Below are 22,207 nucleotides of genomic sequence, written 5' to 3'. Positions count from 1 at the left end.
CTGAGATCTTAGTTTTAGGAAAGAAGTCTCATTCTTATTGCCCATTGAGAGCAGAGTGGAAAACACTGGACAATCTTCATAATAATAGAGTATTCAGAATAAAGGCATCTAACACTATTCTAGTAATGGTGAATAAGTGCATAGTCCTTTTGAGGAAACATATTGTTAGGTCATTGGTAGATTTGAACTCTAACAAAATGGTTTTCCATTGGATATAATTCAAAAGAAAGAAAGAAGGAAAGAAAGAAAAGAAAGGAAGAAAGAACGAAAGAAGGAAAGGAAAGGAGAAAGGAGAAAAGAGAAAGGAAAAGGAAAAGGAAAAGGAAAAGGAAAGGAAAGAAAAGAAAAAGCAATACCAAAACAACACAAAACACAACAAAACAAAACCCACAAAGCTCCCTGATTTCTCCATTAAGAGTAGTAAATTAGGGCAGAAAGGAGCTGGTTTTTAGAAGAGTGCTAGGGAAAATATGGTCGGTGAATGGGAGGAATTTGTGTTTTGTTTTTCCTTTTATGTTTAAAAGGAGTTTATGAAAAAGTGATAGGTAACAGAGTTTGCACTATTTCAAGTGCTGATGAAATGGAGCACTGTGAATATTTGTGCATGTTGTACACTGCACAATTTTAGTTGTGCTTTTCCCTTATAGCCCACAACCTTGACCAGCAGCAGTGACGTCACTTCAGGGAGCGTGTTAGAAATATGGAATTTGAGATCCCACTGCAGACCTACAGGCTCAGAATCTGCATTTTAACAAGATCCCAGGTGGTTTGTACACTCATTAAATTTGAGAAGTGTATACGTGCATAATGTCTTGGAGTTGGGAAGTACACAGCTTGCCGAGCAGGATAGATCCGTCTGTGGGAACCAAGGTTGTTAAAGGGTCTTCTCCTGACAAGCAAGATGACTTGAAGAACTGGGTTGAGGCCTCTGGGTCACCAGCAATAGGTTTTTTTTTTTTATATAATACACAGAAACCCTGAAGAATGCACTATTCTCCCTTATTTCTTTCCCTGTCTTTCCCTCAATATTCTTGCACAGAACACTCCACTTCTGACACTCCTGGCCACCTAATGAGTGGGGTTTTTCTCCCACACCAAGCAATTCTCCATGATACCCATTTAGGGTCTCCCACTTTAACTCAATTCTGACACTACCTGGAGATAGTGTCAGGTCCCTCAGGTTAAAGGCTCAGTGCCACAAGGCTGCTTTACCCCACTTCAGATGCCAATCATGAGTAAAAGTTCCCCAGGTACCCACAAGTTCTGTCTGACGGCCTACAAATCAGAGGTTCCCACAATCCCCTCTACAGGTGTGATTAATTTGTTAGAGTAGCTCACAGAACTCAGGAAAACACTTAATTTACATTTACCAGTTTATTAATGGATATGGTGTAAGTTACAGGTGAATTAGCCAGATGAAGAGATAATAGGTCTGGGAGGGCCCTGAAATGCAGAAGCTTCTGTCCCCATGGAGTTGGGTGTGTCTTCCTCTTTGTACATGGATGTGCCCACCCACCTGAAAGCTCTCTGAACTATTGGGATTTTTTATGTAAGCTTCATCACATAGGCATGATAGGTCATTAACTCCATTTACAGCCCTTCTTTCTTCTCGAGGAATGGTGCTGGGGTGCGGCGGTGGGGGGGGGGAGGGGTGGGAACTAGGGCTGGGAATTCTAAGCTTCTGAACATAGCTTGATCTTTCCCGTAACCAGCCATCATCCAGGAGCCATCCAGAGTCATGTAACCAGAGTGAAAAACACTCTGTTCACCTAAGAAATGACAAGGGTTTCAGAACCCCTGTGGCAGAAACCAAAGGCAGTGTATATGTTTTCTGTCATCCTACTGCTCTCCTCTGCATTCCATCAGCCAACCTGGCTGCATTCCGTCAGCCACAGAACTGAGGGAAAAATTGCTGTAGCTTTCTCACGTTAATCGGAGGATATGATGTGTACTCACTCCCTCCCAACTATTTGTACCCTATAAGCCACAGTATGGAGCCCTGGCTTAGCTTCATCAGAGCACTCAGTGAGAGTGTCCTGATAATTCTCAAGAAAGAATATCTGTCAAAGGAATATGCAAGTGGTGTTTGTATACACAGACGCTATTCATATCTTTTCTTTTTTAAGTCTCATGTTCTGAAATAATTATATTGTGGGCAGTTGGCCAATTTCAGCATAGATAAAAACTAGATTACATACATTAATCGCTAGCTGCACAGAGAGGGGGGAACATTCCCTCTTAACACATCTTCCCCAACTATCTCGTTAACCCCCAGCAGTTCCTGGGGAAGAGACCTGTGTGCCTCACACCCCTACCAAGCTGCCAGGTTGCTAAGGGGTCAGTTAGGACAACAAGCCAAGACGAAGGCAATAACCAAGATTTCGTTAATTTACTAAGACAGTGTTAGTGCTAGGCAACATATGTACCAGCTCTGTAATGCTCCATTTTTTTCCCCCCACAGAATGAGCGCCAGACCTGGGTCAAGCACATCAGCTTCTCACTGCTCACATCTCTGGACAAAATGACCCTGTCATTTTGTGAGCCAACGGGGCCAGAGAGAGGAAGAGGAGAAGATACCAGCAGTAGAGAGAAGTTGTGAGTGGAGAAAAGTGTCTTAGGTCCTCCCAAGAAGGGGGTCTCCAAAGGGAGGCACTGGGGGTAGAAGGGTCCAGTGTGCATGTAAGCATGAGTCCCTGACTGCAACTGACTCCAGAAAACTGCAGTCCACCGGTCATGCACCAGGCCTTGTGTGGGGAAGGTGGCTTCCCCCCCACCCTGAGGCCCGCCAGACAAAGCCTTGTAATTGCCTACGGTCAGGCACAAAAGATCACAAGGAGGATTTGGGCCGGGAGCTGGACTCCTCACATGCAGCCTGAAGACATCTGATGCAAAGATACATACTTGAGACAGAGTTCTGGCATACCTACCTAAGGCTGAATGCATAGGGGTTCACCCGCAGGGTTTTGTAAAGACGGAGGGTGCTGCTACAGACATCTCCAGACTAGACAGGATCCTAAGAAGCAAGAGTTAAATGTATTAACTGAAGAGTTTTCAGCCTAAAAAAGAATATAAAGCATTCGTTTCTCAGTGGACATGGAGACCTTGAGCAATGCCACTCACCATTTTCAAGTGTCTGCTGACCTGAGGCTATTAGTTTTGTTTTTGTTTTATTTTGTTAATTTTGTTCTTTGTTTGAAGCACCATCGATAAAGTTCTGATAATACAGATATTGAGGTCAGTCTATCAGCTCGTTTGGAGGAGACATTTTTCCAGGTCTTTAAGTGGCAGTTTTGGATAAGGGTGATCTCCTTCAAAGTAATATTTTTTGTGCTATTAGTTTTAGCCGTTTTAGATTATATTTTGCTGATTCTATTACAGAAATGCCTGTAGCAAGACCCCAGGACTCGATTTCTTTTCTACACTTACAGGATAGACATTCTCTATTCCTATTGGATACTGTTTCCCTAAATTGCAGTATGTATTCCCAATACCAGGTGCTCTTTCCCTTCACTCTAACTCTGCCTTGGGCCATAGCTGCCTTTGCCAGCAGGCAGGTCCCACCTTGAAATCCTGAGCCCAGCTTCTCACTAGGCTATCATCTTCTGCCTGAGTCCAAGGCAAGAGGAAACAGCAGTGTGGACTTTCCGGTCCAGGGAGCCCCTCTGAGTCCCCAGGACTCTTCTTGGAGATATTAAGTGAAAATAACTGGCGTGGTGAGTTCTTTTAGTCAGGAAGTGGGGCCTTAGGGATATTTACTCTGATTTTAAAGCTCTCTCCTTACCTTGAGTCATGTGTTTTTTTATATCCTCGTGTCATGGAACAGTTTATACTGGTTATATTTGGAAACATTCAAAACTGATTAGATTTTCCTGAAGCGGTGGCTAAGAATTCATATGGTGCATATGAATACCAAACAAATTATAATTTTTAAAAATGGAATCAAACAATTGTGAAACAATGGGCAAGACTCTCAGCAATTTGATGAATATAATATGGACTTTCAAGAATCAGCACTGGTTTGCAAATATCATTATACCGGGATGAGAATAAGCCTTTAAGTTTTCATTAGAATGTTATAAAGCCCTGGAACATACAGCAAGGTCAGTAAATAGCTGAACATACTAATTACCCGCAGTATTTAGATGACTAAAGAGAAAGGGATGAATGGCTTTTAAGAGCCATTTCAAATCTCATTATGTAAAACTAGAGAAACTTTTCCTAGAGAATAAGGACATGATGGTATCATTCTCTAGGTTCCCATGTCATCAGTTTATCCCCAGGGCACCAGGTCTGAGAACTGAGTTACAAACTTGGGAAAAACTATGAAAGTCTCTCTACCCGTGATTAAGAGGATGATTTATAAGAAATTGGGAATATTTTCTAAGGAAGATATATCTACACTTGGGAATTTTTTTTTTTTAAAAAAGGAAAGCTTGGCTATAGGCTAAGGAAAATTTCTCAAATTTTATCACAGTGACAGCTATCAAAGGCCAAGATGTGCCAATGGCTGACAAAATCTATTAAAGTTTATTCATGTTTTCAAAGTAAAAAATTGTTTAGCACAGTATCTCACATATCCAGACAGAGCTAATAATGTTTGCCTGCTAACGTGGCTAATCATTGACAGTTGTTATGATAGTTAGGACTACAGATTTTGCTCTGGGTACTTAGCAGGTAAGAATTTAGATTCCAGAAATGTGAATCAAGCACATTTTTGAGGAGCAAAATGTAGTTGCTACTCCTTTGATTGAAATTGATATAAGAAATAAGTGAAATTTGTGTATAAAGATATATAAAGTAGTTTAAATTAATATATTCATGCCAGTTGCATTATATATCTCATACCAGGGAGAGGAAAGTATGCAAGAAGACAAATATTCATATGGGGATCTCCTTATGGAAGCACCCCTAATTTCTAACATGATTCTTTTCTGTTTGCATTTATGCCATGAGGACACTCCAAATCTAAGTCAATTGGTCTCAGGTAACACCCAGAAAGTCTTCAGTAGAACAATTAGGACTGGTTGCTGATTCAGGCCCTACGGAATAGTACAGGGAGAGCAAATTAAGAGGTTTAAGACCAGTAGAGCCTAGGCTCTCTAAATCATGTCTCTACTGCAATAAACCCACTGGGGTGAGTTTTAAAGTGTATCTATTTACTTTCTTTCTAATGGATGGAAATATAGATTTCTTGAAACAGAACAATCTAAACCCATAATAAAAATGAAATGTTTGTCTCTGATTGTCTGAATATAGGCACACTTGTGCCTCCACACTCTTTCATGGTGCTGAGCTGACCCAGTCATAAATGAAGCCAAGATTCTGGTTTCATAAAAGGGGCTTTGAGATGACTGTGGTTACTGTGATGAGAAATTAGGATAGTGATGAAGACTTTTTCTAGTTTTAAGTTGCAGGGAAAAAGACAAGGAGGTGACTTATATTTTTTATTCCAAATATAAATTCTACGTATCCAATTTATGTTAAGACAAGAACTCATTTGCTACCTGAAGAGTGGTAAATCCTTAATGTGTCAGGCTTTGGGCTAGGAAATTTAGAAGAAACAGAAATTGGTTTCTCCTTCATGAACTTTCAATTTGATAAGGGAAATAAGATATATATGTGTATATAGGAAAGATGATAGTGATAGATGAAAGTATTATAAACACAGAAATTTGTCAAAGTTGAATTCCAACAGAGGAACCAATAAAACTCTAAAACTAATAAAATATGTTGTGTGGATGGAAAAAAAACAATCTAGTTTCATATATAATTGGGAAAACTTTAGGTGCAGATTTTATACGTGTGTGTAGGACTTTTTTGAGCCATTAATATGGTAATGTATGTGGCAAATTTACAAAAAGTATACAAAGTTCAATTTTGTATACCTTGAATTTGTTCTCCTACATAGACTCTGAGGGAATATGTCTAGAATACCGATGAAAATATGAGACCAGGGCTCACTGAGATTTGAACTGCATACACAGATTATGGTTCAACCCCAAAGAGGTGTTAGTTGTCACCACGAATGTGGAAAGGAGAACATGAAAGAGCCAGGTAAGATAGTTAGAGATCAAGTGTATTTGGAGAGTAAGGAAAGGAGCATAAACCTAAGAAGTCAGATACAGGGAGAGAACTCACGAAGCCAAAGAGAATAAATCTGTAAGGGGTGGCATCCATGTTTGGATGACACAAAAATCAAGGGGAGGAAGGACTCAGACAAGGTTGCTGTACTTGGAAATTGGGTGACACTGATTTAAAAGAAGTTTTGGCTAACTGTTGAAGACAACACACAGTGATAAATCACATAATGACTATGGAGAAGTAAAAACTAAGCATAAACTAGTTCTCAAGTTATTAATACTCGAAGAAGGACAGGTTATTTGATGGCACCTTGAAGAAAGCAAACAAGATGTGCAGAAAATAGGTTTAATTGTGGAAAGGTTAACTTTTGTCTCTAAGGAAGAAAGGTTTAATGAAGAGGGAAAATACCAAGGCAAATAATTAATCGTGAAGGATGATCCTGAAGGAGTGGGTAAAGGTAAAAAATGAACTGGTTTCCTTTGAAGAAGATAATGTAAACTTCTTTTTAAAATTTTTTTTTTTTTAATTTTTCCACAGGGGAGGAAACCTGATAGAACATATCTTGCCTGACAGTTTCTCTTCTTCTGAATGGTGTGTTCTCATCTCACTGGCATCTGGTTTTATAGGTTATGTAGCATTTACGCTTACCTTTGAAGCACAGAGTATGCTGTTATCATATCTACAGAAGTAATTTCCTTTAGAATACTACAAAATCATTCTGAGCACTTTGATTTGGCTGATTGTGGCACTCCTTTCTTTAAGAGGTAATTCAATTCTGGAATTTAGCCTTCTGGAAAAATAGTTCCACTTGTACTTGCTTTATGATGAAGACATCAATCCAGACAGCATGTCATTTACCTTAAATGAATAACATCCCTTCATAAATGGAATTTTCCCTCAAATTCATTAAAAGTGGATAATTACTTTGTCTTCGTTCCTTTTTCATGTATATATTGAAAAATAATAAAGGGGTGGGGAATGCATGGACTGACAAATGATACAGATTAACAAGAAATCAGTAAGAACCAAACCTTATTTGTATTTTTAAAATCCACCTTACTTTGAATAAAAAAATTCTTAAAATAGATGTATAGAATATAATACCAAACAGCATGCTAACTAATGACCAGTCATCAATAATCATCTCAAATTGATTATGCATGCACATGCAAGGCCATAGGAATTTTTAAAATTTAATATGCCTGCTATTATTGTTGAAGATATCTGGAAGCCTTATTTGATAGTTAAATTATAAAAACAGTGTTGTAATAATTGAGTTAAAAAGTTTCAGAGTATGTTCTCCTAAGCCAATTAAGGAAAATCATTGCTTTGTCTTTATTCCAAGTTGTTGGCCTAATATTCCCAGTATGAGCTTGGTTCCAGATATTTCATTTCCTACAAGAATTAGAACATAGCCTACTCTTGTGCCCTGACACATCAGAAGACAATGGTGTCTTAGTTTCCCATTGTTTGCCTATCCACTGAAAAATTTCATTACTCTATACTGTACCATTTGTCTGAATAGATTCCTAAAGTTGAGGAGGGCCAATCCCTATAATCCTTTTCCATTACTTATGCTAATGAAAATATACTACCAGGTGGATCCATCTCCTAACATTTATCCAGCTTTAATTGCATGCACTGGAGTAATCCCCAACATCCTCCAACTGCTAGAAATTCTGTAACGACTAAACAACTAATCTCCCAAAGAGGCCTACTGTTCAAATTTTAATACTTAAAAAAAAATCCATGTAATTTGAAAGAAGAAAAAAAAACTAAAACAGCTTATGATTGAGAAATATTTTAAGCTAATTTTTATAACAAACTGCTTCAAAAGTACTGATACACAGTGCAGCTTTGCTGGAAGAACTTTTGTACTAAAAGTGCCTCATATAAATTGGTTAGTCCAGGGTTAGAAGGAGGCAGAGAGTGGAGAGGAGATGCTTCAGAGCAGCAGCCCAAGAAATTAAAGATGCTAATGTGGAAAGAAGGGAAAAAATACCCCCAAAACCACTAAAACAGAAACACACACACACACACACACACACACACACACACCATGTATTACATAAAGAAAATGATATGAACAGTTAGGCAAACGTACTTAATACATACTTGACCCAGTATCCTGAAAGCATGGACTACAGACCACTGATATTTAAAAATTCAGATTTCTTACCAGACAGGCCAGGAATCTGTATTTTTACAAGATCTGTATGTGATCATCTGTGTGTGATTATACTGTACACTAAAGTTACAGGACCAAATGTTAGAGTATAGAAGAGGAATAAAAATAAATCCAATGATACAGATTACAAAATAGATATTTTCTTTGTGATACACTAATGTCAAAAAAAGGATGAGTGAAATAATAAATAAAGACCAACATTCCAAGTCATTCCAAGTCATAGCTTCCTATAATTAAGCAAGGTTATTATGGTAAAAATGGTGATCTAAGAGACAATGTTTCTCTTTTTAAATAAATGTTTCTTAAATGTTTTTCTTTTCAAATAAAAGGATTACAATATATAAAATTTGAGTATTGAAATACTGCCTAAAGTGAGGCGGATTCATGATTATTGAGTAAAGTCCAAATGTACACACATAGATGCATAGGAAGGTAGGTTGATAGGTAGACACAGAGAAAAGAAAGAAAAAAGTCCCGTTTTTTCCAAATACAATAATAAAGGGAAAAAACACAAAGCTGTACAGGAAAAGAAAAGGAACTTATTAAAAAAGCCAATTGGGTTTAAAAGGTTTCTATTTTTAAGAAGTTTTCTATTTTTTTGGGAACCCCAGAACTTTTCTGGTGAAGGTTAAATATGTATTCTTCATAAAGACCAAATCTCTTCCTGTGTACTAACCTCATCATCTGACAGATGTCTGATATTATAACATTGTTGTCATTGTGCATGTTTACATATAATTCAAGAACCAAAACATAAATAAACAAATGGGACCACTGTGTAAGCCTTGGTACAAGAGTGATTCTGTGCTCTGGCCTAGAGATTGGAAACAGATGTAAACATTTGTAATTATGCATGTTTCAAGCTGCCTTTCATGCACAAAAACAGTTGTAGAAATTGTGGGTGGAGCTGGCTGAACACAAACATTACTTGCCTTTCTGAAGTGTCGAAGGAGAGATTAGAATAAATGTAAGCACATTAATCATGAAATGAAATTGTTAGAAAGGCCACTTACTTGTGAACTTCTGATGTCACTCAAAAATCAAAGTTTTGAAACTTGCTTCAGTTATTTTTCTATGTTTATGAACTAATATAACATAAGATGGGAAGGAACATTACGGAGGGCATTTGCTCTTTCCCACTGCCACTTTTCAGCCATTCCAGGCAAATGATCCTTGGGCTTTCTTTCCTGACATATAGGTATAGCATTGGAACAAAATACTAACCCACGCCTAATAATAATAGTCATTAACATGCATGTTAAATGCCAACATCCATTTTCCCTTTTTACCTCTGCAATGAGACTCCAGTTTTTAGCTGATTGTAGTACTCCTTACTACACAACCACGTTTCCCATCCTCTCTTGTAGCTAAATGTGACTAAATCTCTGGACAATTTCATGTAAGTGAACATACGTCAGACTTCCCGGAGGTCTCCTTAAATGACCTTCCTCCCTTCTACACGCATGCACAAATGAAGTCCCTTCGAAAATGGGAGGCACAGGTTGAAGATGATGGAGTCTATACAAAAAATGGGAACCAGTGACTCAAAGCACTGAGTGAGAACAGTGAAGCTGCCATACCAACTTTGATTGCCTACCACCAGAAAACCCTTAAGTGATAGAGCAATACGCTTCTATCTTATTTAAACCACTGATTACTTATTGTTTACTTGTTTGTTTATTCTCAGCTGAACCAAATTCCATACCCAGTACAGATTAAATTCAACCAATCTGTATAATATGTTTACCATTGGCCAGGGGCTGCTCTATTTGAGGCTACAGTGATGAATACGAATGGACATGTTTAGCTAACAGTCTGGTGCAGGGGTCAGCTAACTAAAACCCATGGGGCAAATCTCCCCACTGGGTAAATAAAATTTTATTGAAACAGTCATTTTTATTCTCTATTGCTGCTTTCACACTACAATTACAGAATTGAGTAACTGCGACGGAAACCTCATGACACAAAACCTGCAATAATTACTGTCTGGTACTTTACGGAAAAAGTTTGACAACTCTGATCTAAGGGGAATCTAAGACAAACAAACGGACACTTAGAATAATGTGTGGTATATATGATAGGAAGGGTCCTGGGCACAATATAAAGGGCAGTGAATAATATGGACATGAGAGACCAGAACATATTTCCCAGAGATGGTGGTGTTGAAGATGAACTCAGGAGGATAAGTAGATGTGGACCAGGTAAGTGACTCAGTGAGAGCATTCTAAGTTGAGGGAACTGCACAAGTTCAAAACCCAAAAGTGACAAATGCTGTCAAGTAAAATAAATATTGTGGGGTGCCTGGTGGCTAAGTTGGTTAAGCATCTGACTCTCGGTTTCAGCGTAAGTCATGATCTTACAGTTCTTGGAACGGAGCCCTGCGTCGGGCTTGTGCTGACAGCACAGAACCTGCTTCAGATTCTCTCTCTCTCCCTCTCTCTCTGCCCTTCCCCCATGTGTGCAGTCTCCCCCCCCCCAATAAATAAATACATTTTTAAAAAGACGAATATTGAAAAGCACCCCATGAGAAATGGAAGAACAACACCAAACTTAGAAGTGGCTACAGAGAAAGCTAAGAAGGATCCAGGATTCAGCTCTGTAGAGCTTAGAAAAATCATCATGATTTACTTCTTAGTGAACTTTGCCAGGTATTTGCTTCTTAAACTTCATTGTCTCTCATTTTAATTCAAACCAGAGATAGAATTTATTTTAGGAATGCAGTTAAATTAGATGCAAAGTGTATGAGAGTGTGTCAGGGATAGAGCTAGCAGGTGCAGAGCTTGCCCTTGAACCAACCTTGCCCACTAGGCCTGGGTGCCAAAAGTAAGGATGAATAAGAAGCCTTTGAGTTACTCGGTGAATTGCACATCCTGAGATCCACCATTTAGAGACTCTAATTCAATGATCTGGGATTGGGCTCCGAAATTGGGAATTTACACAAGTGAAAAAGGCAATTTCAATGAAATTGATCCAGAAGCAGTTCTGCAAAATGCTGCTTTAGGGCAGACCCCTACATCAGAACATTCTGGAACACTTGAAAAAGTTAGAGACCTGGGTGATATCTTGATCTAGCGAATATAAATCTGAGGGTGGTGCACTTAAACCAATGTATTAATAAGCTTTCCAGTGGATTCTGTTATGCAATAAAGTTTCTAAAAAACGTTTCTCTATTCCTGGTACTGTTGCACAAATCCATTGGCACGTATGACATTCACTGCCCACAGGAAGAGAAGCAAGGAGGAGTGTCTCTAAACCAGCGGAGCAAATGATGTGAACATGTAGCAACTTCCAACTCATGACTCTTGACTCCGTTTCCTGCTTTTTCCCGTTGTATGTTTCTTGGATCTCTCACCCTGCTCCCCAGCCATTTCTTGACTTCACAGCTTCACATACAGAGAAAAATAGTCAATATGTTCATAGAGGCTGTGAACAGAGTCACTGTTTTATTCAGGAGCAACTTTCTTTGCTGCAATTTCTGGAGTCACAGACATGCCTATAGTTGGTCAGAAGAAATTCCCAGGCTTAACCCAAAATATTCTGGCTCTAAGTCTACAGTTTAAGTATCGATGCATATTTAACACAGTAAACAGATAACCTGTTAAGAAGTGACTCAGAGTAGCTGTAGAACACACACACACACACACACACACACACACACGATGCATGGACACACACACATTTTAAGACAGCTATTTTGAAATAAAAGTCTCTTTTTAAAAATTTATTCCCAATACTGCAGTCTCCCTAGGTATCTATGAAGAATAGATGAGGTTCTAGCAAATCTCAGCTAATTCTCTTCACAACTGAGACTTGCTCTAAATTACATCCTGAAAACTAACAGGCTATTGTCAAGTCACATTGGACATGGTGTGAGGTCTGTATACACTCACTAGTCTTGTCTTCTAATCGTCCCAATGAATAAGCCAAGTTTTTCTCGCGTTTAGCTCATTTTTCAATCCAGAAAAGAGAAACTGTTTTAGATATTTCAAGCCAAGAAAAGAGCTCATAAAAAGAGGTGATTTTAAAGGTATTGGAAGGGCTGGAAGAGCACACATGAGAAATGAGCTTTTACCAAAGCAGCTATGAGGCCCCTAGCTGCCAAAATGCAGGGGCCAACACCGGCTGCTACTGGCAGTTTCCTTGCAGCCACGGCAAGAACCAGAAACAAACTACTTTTCACCTTCACCTTGCCTTCTAATCTCTAGACAGTTCATCCCTTTGGCAGAACCTGCATGGAAACCAGCTGACAAGCGAGTCTGGGAGAGAAATTTTCCAGTTCTAGTGTCTTGTGCTAGAAAGACGAGTAAGGAAGGGCAGATACGAAGATTAGGGCCAACAGAAAATTGATGGCAGAACCTCGTGCATCAAAAAGTTTAAAACAATCTTATACCTCATCTACTGACGAGAATAAAGATGTAAGAGAACATATAGCATTTGTAGGAAATAGGAACGGATCTAAAGAGCTTTAAATCTTCTGTTCTTGTACAGAATAGCTAAATACTCTACATTATTATACATTCAGTCAAAATATGGTCAAAGGATTCCATGAACACAATTAAGGCAATCATGACCTAAAATTTTTAAAGAAGTAATAAAAATCAGGGGCGCCTGAGGCGCTCAGTCAGTTAAGAGTCCAACTCTTGATTTCACTCACCGTGAGACTTGGGTGCTGGGCATGGTGCCTACTTGGGATTCTCTCTCTCCCTCCCTCACTCTCTGCCCCTCCCCCATTTTTGCACACACACACTCTGTCTCTCTATCAAAATAAACAAACATTTAAAAACTAGTAAAAATCAATATTAATTTAAAAAATTCCCTAATTGTTTTTAGTTAAATAAAAAATTTACAAAGAATGAATATATATAGTGTGGATATATGTATATATAATATGTAACATATGTATAAATGTGTATATATGTAAATAAAATATGAATATATACTTATCATTATGACTACATTCAAATATCTTCCTGTATGGATATCATATCTTATATATGATACATATAATACTTATACTATAATACTTCTATATAATAATAAACTTATATATAATAAAAAGTACATCTGCAGAAAGAGATATGAATTTAGTAATAATTTGAAATTGCGGCTTCAGCTAAATACTTTTGCTTTTACTGGCACAAAGGCAGACATATTTTTAGAATATAGAGGTATAGGATTCTGGGTATCCATTTCCTAAGTTGATTTGCACAGTGTACAAAATTTGAAAGTACTTAAAATCAAGCTTACATGAACATGAAAGAGACATTTTGCAGTCATGTTTTGAAATGAGAAATCTCCTTCAAAGAGAGTATACATTTCTTAATCTCCAGTTACACTGACCTACAAGATTTCCTATTCCTATTTACTATGCAGCTTCGATTTGCAGTTTAGCAGTAACTTTGAATGACTTACTTGGACTCTGTTTGGTACATGAGGAAACACTCGGTCAGAAGGTAATTTTTGAGTCATCATTTTATACAGTTCCTGTCACATCTTAAAGTAGCACATAGCTGACTCTTATCAGCCATTTTCAAAAATAGCCATAAGTAGAAGTACAGCCTACTAAATATTATGTACGTCTCAGTTAAATCTGGCTAATAATGCTCCCTTTTTTTATCAGGTAATGCAGGTATTAGGTCCTATAAGTGAAAATATGTCCTAAGAAACTTTTCTTTCCAATATACCATATACTTATACACTCAAAATAAATAAAAACAGGAAGATTGTGGGCAAATGCTTGACAAACATACATTCAGATAATTTCCCCTTCTAGATTACAGAAATAGGAGAAACTGTGTATTGAACTCTACCCATAGCCTTTGATAAAATAAACAAGGAAAAATAACAAGGAAAAATATACTAGAGATAGCTAACTCTCATGATAACGTAGATGATGTTTATTATGCATTTGTTTCAGACCCAAAACCTACTTTAGCAAACATTTTGGTTCTTTCCAAAGACTAATCATAGAGGGTTCAGAAGGTATGTGGGAACTTTCTATACTTTCTGATCAATTTTCCTGTAAACCAAATATATATGGTAGAGTTTGGGTGTGAACAAAGAGAAAGAGAAAACACATATATTACTGGTGACAGAAGGTACCATAAATTAGTGATTTTCAAATATGAAGCAGTATCAGAATTACTTGGAGGGCATATGGAATAAATCACTGGATCCAGCTTCCATAGTTTCTGAACACTATTTTATAAAGTTATATCGATATAACAAGAAGTTCAGACTCTTTCAATAATTATCGATGCTTTATTTAATTTTTAAATATTATTTGCTGTACTATAGGGAAGGTTACATAAAGCCATTATTTTGTAACCATATTTAGGATTTTACTGATTGTAGTCAATTTAAATATCTAAGAAATGTGGTTTATTTCCTCTGGGACTTTTTATTTGCTAATTGGGAAAGTAGTATTGAAACGTTTCAAGAGGATACCCTAGTAGTGTTTAATAAGCTAATTATTATATGGGGTATAATACAAGTGATAGCTCCATGCCCAAACACACAAGCATTCAGTCATCTAAAACATTCAGAATTTTCACAATTATTTTGGAAAACACTCACACTTCTATTCTTTTTCTCACTTCATGCATTGACCCAACAAAAGAAAACAGAGTATAAATTCCAGCTTCATGCAAAAGAGATATTAGGCTGATCAAAACCTCTATTAGTTTGGCACACTGTCATCTACATAGAATTACCCGATTCCGCCAATCCTCTTGCCCCAATTTCTCAGGTTCACAAGAATGGATGACTCCTGTGTTATGTCCTCTTATTTCCCAGGGCAACTGAGCTCTTCTCTATCTGCACAATCATCTTAAAGCCAAGGTTTATATTCTTTTTGAGGCAGCAATGAGACAATCTAGAGTTTTAGTGCATATTAATGACCAAATGTGCCCTGCTATGTGGCTTAATACAACAAAATTTTATATTTTTCTAGCTTTATTAAAGAATAATAAACAAACAAAATTGTGTATATTTATGTTGTACATTGTGATTTGAGTGTGTGTGTGTGTGTGTATGATGCTTTGATATGCATTGCATTGAGAAATGATTACCCCATCAACCTAATGAACATATCCATGACCTCACATATTTTGTGTATGGGTCTGGTGAGAACATTTAAGATCTACTTTTAGCAGATTTCAAGTATACAACATAGTAATATTAACTATAAACAGCATACTATATATTAGAGCGCCAGATATTATTCATCCTGCATATCTTAAACTTTGTATCCTTTGACCAACATCTCCCTGTTTCCACCACCCTCCAGCCCAAGGCAACCACCATTCTACTCTGTGCTTCTATGAGTTTGACTTTTTCAGATTTCACATATAAGTGAGATAATGCTGTATTTGCCTTTCTGTTTCTAGCTTATTTCATTTAGCTTAATGTCCTCCAGTTCATCTATGACAGTTTTTCCTTCTTTTTGTTTGTTTGTTTGTTTTATAAATTTTCCATTAATCCATTGATGAACACTGAGGTTGACTACATATCTTAACTATTGTGAATAACGCTGCAAGGAACAATGGAGTCCAGATATCCTTTGAGATACTGATTTCATTTCCTTTTAGGTATATAACCAGAAATGGAATTGCTGAATCACACAGTAGATCTGTTTTTAATTTTTTGAGGAAGCTCCACACTCTTTTCCACCAAGGCTGTACTGATTTACATACCCACCAACAGTGTACAAGTGTTTTCTTTTTCCACATCTTTCCCAACATTTATCTTTTATCTTTTTGACAATTCTAACAGGTGTGATGTAATATCTTATAATGATTTTTATTTGCATTGCCCTGATGATTAGTCATGTTGAGCATTCTTTCCTGTACCTGTTACCCCTTTGTATGTCTTTTTTTTTTTTTTAATGTCTATTCAGGTCCTGTACCAATTGTTTATTTTATTTTATTTTTTTATTTTTTTTATTTTTTTTTAACGTTTATTTATTTTTGAGACAGAGAGAGACAGAGCATGAACAGGGGAGGGTCACAGAGAGAAGGAGACACAGAATCTGAAACAGGCTCCAGGCTCTGAGCTGTCAGCACAGAGCCCGACACGGGGCTCGAACCCACGGACCATGAGATCATGACCTGAGCCAAAGTCGGACGCTTAACCGACTGAGCCACCCAGGCGCCCCCCTGTACCAATTGTTTAATGAGTTATTTATTTTCTTGTTATTATGTTTGAGTTTCTTATATATTTTGGATATTAACTCCTTATCAAATGTATTGTTTGCAAGTATTTTCTCCCATTTTGCAGATTGTCTCTTCATTCTGTTGATTGTTTCCTTTGCTGGGCAGAAGCTTTTTAGTTTGATGTAATGCTTTTGCTTTGTTGATGCTTTACTTTTGCTTTTGTTGCTTATACTTTGGGGACCATATCCAAAAATGTATTGCCCAGACCCATGTCCAGAAGCTTTTCCCCCATGTTTAATTCTAGTAGTTTTACAGTTTCAGGTCTTATGTTTAAGTTGTTAATCCATTTTGAGTTGATTTTTGTATAAGATGTGAAAAAAGGGTCCAATTTCATTCCTTTGCATATGGATATCAAGTTTTCTTATCACCATTTTTCGAAGAAATTGTCTTTTCTCATTGTACATACTGGCCACCTTTGTCAAAGATTAATTGACTGTAAGCGCATGGATTTATTTCTGGACTCTCTATTTTGTTCCATTGGTTTATATGCCTGTTTTTGTGTGGGCACCACTGTTATTTTGATTACTACAGCTTTGTAGTGTATTTTGAAATCAGATAGTGTGATGCCTCCAACAGTCTTCTTTTTGCTTAAGATTGCTTTACCTATTTGGGGTCTTTTGTGGTTCAATTTGAATTTTAAGATTTTAAAAATATTTTTATGAAAAACACAATTGGATATTTGATAGGGTTTGCACTGAATCTATAGACTGCTTTGGTTAACATATATTACTTTTCATGAGTCCATGGGAAGTGGATAATGTGGTCCAGACTCTTTGATTTTCTTTGGGGTGACTCACCTGTCTGTGTTCAGCTAGTTGGTCTCTGCTGAGCACCTCTGTTGTCCTCCATTTGGTCTTCATAACTTATAAATAGTTATTCTGGATGTGTTGTCATGGTGGTGCATATTTTCCTGAAACAGTGGAAATGCTTAAATCTTCTTGAACTCTAGGCGTGTGTCTGTCATATCGATACTTCCATCATACTCTATTGGCCAAAGAGAGTCACAGGGTTAGCCCAGATTCAGCGAGGGGGAAACAGAGTCCACTTCTCAACTGAAGAAGTAGTAAAGTTGCAATGCAAAAGTATGCCTTGAGGGAGAAGTGGTGAATTCAGCCATCTCTTGCAGTCCGTTTATTACAGTATTTTCCTCCAAATACAGACATACAGACATAATTCCAGAATAAGTCATTAAGTGAATCCTGAAATAGATGAGACATATCTGAATTTCAAGATGACATTAAACTAGATAATTTCTGTGATATGTGTGGAGAAGACAACAGTATGTAGCTGTGGGTAGAAGCAATGGTTAGACAGATTTGTAATAAAATAAATGGCCTTATCCAAACATATTGCCAACCGAAGAGACCTTTCCAGTGGTATAACATAAGGCTTTCTTCTCGATCAGGTTATATGTAACACATCACCATTTATAAATGACTTGTATAAAAGCATGGTTATCCAAATAGAAAATGACATGAATCTGGAAGGAATAGATACTATTCTGGATGACAGTATTTGTGTCCAAAAAGACCTTGACAGGGTTAAATAAGGATCAAATTTAATGTGTAAATTTTAATGTAGATAAATTTAAGGCACAGCAATAAAATTGAACTCTCAAAATGTCCAATTACACACTGGTTTAGCTGGATAAGCATCTTAAGGGCTTTAGGTAACAGCTGCTTCAATAATAATCAACAGTGTATGCAATTTACATTAAACATCTGTGAATATAGGTCACATTAGTATATGAACTCTGTACGTTCTAGAATAGAGTATTAATCTTCTTTTCCCCCAAACCTCAATACTTACTGTGACTTCACTCTACAACTAAGCTTTTGAATACAATAGTGATAATTAGTTTTAGCACTATTTTTGAAACTGAGTTTCAGTTAACTTCTCAGGGCCATTTGAAAATCAAATCCTTTGGGCATCTAAATTCTCATTAATTAGTAAAAGAGCACTAAAACTTGGTAATATTCCGAGTCAAATAGCAGATATTGTAAGTATCACAGCTTCTGATTATAATATAATAAAGTTATAAATGAATAGCAGAATTTAGTCATACTCTCAGAAATGAAAAAAAGAAAAACATGATATCTAGGTTTTGTGCTATTAACAGAAATTAAATTTTAAAATGTACTATGACTCATGAACTTAAAAATGATTGCAATTATATTTTACATAAAAATTGATGATATGTGGTCAAGCATAGACTCAGAGGGAAATACATAAAAGTATTATTTTTAATTTAAAAGAAAGGGATAGACGTCTGGCTTCAGCTTAAGATGAGGAAAGCTGGAAATAATGTAACTCCCACCCTAAAAAAGGGAAGACAGTCATTATAATTTATAAAATCATTACTTTTCCTGAATTCATAGGATCAATGAAATTTTAAGGCAAACCACTTTACAGACTTACAAAAACTGGCGAAGCAATAGGGTCATCGAGAAATCATCCTCAACCCTTTAGTGAGAAACATTTCATACCCTGATACACAAGGACACAAGGCACACCTAACATTGACGCTGGGGGGCAACGAAAAGCCCCTGGCCATCTTCAAAATGTAGCAAGCACCAAGTGGCACGCGATAGCAGTCAATTGCTTAAGGAAGGACAGGAATATAGGCAAATCTGCTGTGATGCACACTAACAAAGAGAAAACCTAAAGCTGAGAGTGAAGGCGACTTTGAGGAAAACTTTCTGGCCAAGCACACAAGAGAAATTCTAGAGGATTCCGAAGCCAATGGTAACCTGAAAGTAACCATAACAACAAGAAAACTCAAACCCAGCTCAACTCTAAATCAGATTGACTCAACTCTAAAACTGACAGCCAAGATGAGGTCCAGTGTATGTTTTACCATAGTGAATGTTCCAAATGCATTGAAAAATAACATGTGTTCTGGATATGAAACGTTGACTAAGGCAAGTCTTATTCTAGGCTTAAAATAACTAAACCTCTACAAAGTAAAACAATATAAATCAAACCAAATAAGTTCACTAACTAAAGTGGAATTAAATTATACATCAATAATCATGATATCTGAAACATCCTCAAATATTTGTAAATAAAAGAGCACACTCCTATTTATTCCATGGACTAATGAGCAAGTATGAAGAGAAAACTGAACATCATTTGTACTGAATGACAATAAAACACTATATATCAAAATTGTGATGTTCTAGTAAAGAAATACATAAAGGAAAATTTATGGCAATGACATATATTAGGAAAGAAAAATTGTCTTAAGTCAATGATTTATAATCTGATTTTAAGAAACAAATATAAGAGTCAATTAATGCAAAATGAGCAGAGGAAATGAGATGATTATCATAAGAGCAGAAATAAATCAATTTTAAAATAAACAATAAGACATGAATGAACTCAAAAGATGGTTCTTTGAAAAGATCAATAAAATCGATAAACATTTAGCCTGACTATCTCTCGGAGAAAAAAGGAGAGAAGAAGCAAATTACCAACAACAGTAATGAAAGAGGAGACAACATTATAAGACCTAAGAATATTAAAAGTGTAAGAAACTATTATAAAATGATTTTATGTTTTTTTTTAATTTTTTTTTTAACGTTTATTTATTTTTGAGACAGAGAGAGACAGAGCATGAACGGGGGAGGGGCAGAGAGAGAGGGAGACACAGAACCGGAAGCAGGCTCCAGGCTCTGAGCTCTGAGCCATCAGCCCAGAGCCCTACGCGGGGCTCGAACTCACGGACCGCGAGATCCTGACCTGAGCTGAAGTCGGACGCTTAACGGACTGAGCCACCCAGGCGCCCCAATTTTATGGCTTTAAACACAACAACTTACGTGAAAATAAATTTTAGTTCTTCAAAAAACAAATGGCCAAAATTCATTCATTACGAAGTAACCTGAATGATCCTGTAACTGTTTGTAAATTATCTTTAGCTTAAAAATCTTTCCACACTTTTATTCCTGGTTTGATGTGAGTTTGGTGTAAGAAGTTAGGGTAATTACATCCTAACAAGTAGTAGAAAGCTAAACCGACTGGGAAATTGACAACTTTTCTTGGGTCCATAAGATAAGAAGGACACTGGGTGAATAAACCACTGCCCCAAGATTGGAGAGACAGACAGGCACGTACAGGGAGTTACAGCTTACTAGAACAGGGATTCGAAAGTGGAAGCTACCTTGGGAATGAGTCCTGAAGTAGAAAAACTTGAAACTGATGAATTGCTAATGTATTTGTATAGATAACTCTGAGAGGAGGCCCAGTCATGAGGAACCCCATAATCCTCGTGATATTGACCTCCAGGAGCCTAACCACATTTCCACAGTAAGTACCGGAGAAAAATCTCCTCCTTCATCTGGCAGAATGGAGAAAAAAAATACCCTTTTGAAATACACCAGAGCACTCAGTTCTTCTTAACAAGGCCTGTTCTCAGAAGAAACCAGTTAGTCAGAGCTTAACCTGCTGAGATATTATCCAAGTCTAACTAACCTGGTATAAGGGAAATATCCAACTCCGGTTAGTTCTACCTTTCCATATGGGAGAGGGGAAATGTCCAACTCCAGCCTATTGTAGCCATCTTGTTCCACCTAGGGGGAGGAAAAAAAAGTCTTGAGAAACACTTGTGAAGCTCACAGTTTGGAGACAGAGGCTCACTAAAAGACTGAGACATAATCATAGGACTATAGAGCAGTCACCCCTCCCCCCCCCACACACATGACTCACCACCACATGACTAAAGACCTATTTACAGCAGTTTCTTTTATTGTGTACATCATATACAGCTATCAAGAAAAAAATTACAAGGCATACTAAAGGACAAAAACCAGACATGGGAGGAATGTTGGAATTATCAAACCAGGAATTTAAAACAACTATGATTAATATGGTAAGGACTGTAATGGATAAAGTAGACAGCATGCAAGAACCGATGGGCAGTGTAGGCACAGAGAGGGATACCCTAAGAAAGAACAGCAACAACAACAAAAATACTAGAGATCAAAAACACTATAACAGAAATGACAAATGTCTTTGATGGGCTTATTAGTAGACTGGACAAGACTGAGGAAAGAATCTCTGAGCTAGAAAATAGATCAACAGAATCTGCACAAAAACCTTTACATGGATGCTTATAACAGCTTTATTCATAATTGCCATTGTCTTGGACGTAACTAAAATGTCCTTTAATAGTTGGCTAGATTAATATACTATGACATATTATTCAGGGCTAAAAAGAAATGAGCTCTCAGATCATGAAAAAAATATGAGGGAATCTTAAGTGCATGTTACTAAATGAAAGAAGGCAATTTGAAAAGATTACATGGTGTATGATTCCAACTAGGTGAAATTCTGAAAAACGCAAAACTATGGAGACAATAAAAAGGTGAGTGCTTACCAGCAATAAAAAGGTGAGTGCTTACCAGGAGGGGGAAGGGATAAATAGACAGAGCTTAGAGTATGTTTAGGGCAATAACACTACTCTGTATGATACTGTAATGGTGGATATGTGTCATTACACATTTGTCCAAGCCCATAGGGTGTATAGCACTAAGAGTGAACCCTAATATAAACTATGGATGGCTACAATGTATCAATGTAAGTTCATTAATTCTAGCAAATGTACCACTCTCAGGGGGATGTTGATAATGAGAGAGACTATACATGTGGATGGTAAGAGTCTGTATTGGCAATCTCTGTACCTTCTTATGAATTTTATTGTCAACATAAAACTTCTCTTAAAAAAAGT

The 22,207-nt window shown here is 37.1% G+C and overlaps 1 long non-coding RNA gene across 1 annotated transcript; it reads right to left on the bottom strand.

The window, feature by feature from the left end:
- Positions 1–2,941: 2,941 nt before the first annotated feature.
- Positions 2,942–21,042, bottom strand: LOC122230747. Its single transcript, XR_006207815.1, has 3 exons — positions 20,953–21,042; positions 17,280–17,466; positions 2,942–3,013 (listed from the first exon to the last, which is right to left on the bottom strand). It is a non-coding gene; the product is annotated as an uncharacterized LOC122230747 (long non-coding RNA).
- Between the last annotated feature and the right edge of the window lie 1,165 nt (positions 21,043–22,207).

Source organism: Panthera tigris, chromosome C2, assembly GCF_018350195.1.
Source record: "Panthera tigris isolate Pti1 chromosome C2, P.tigris_Pti1_mat1.1, whole genome shotgun sequence".
Classification (NCBI taxonomy): domain Eukaryota; kingdom Metazoa; phylum Chordata; class Mammalia; order Carnivora; family Felidae; genus Panthera; species Panthera tigris.
This window is presented reverse-complemented; position numbering and strand designations above follow the sequence as displayed.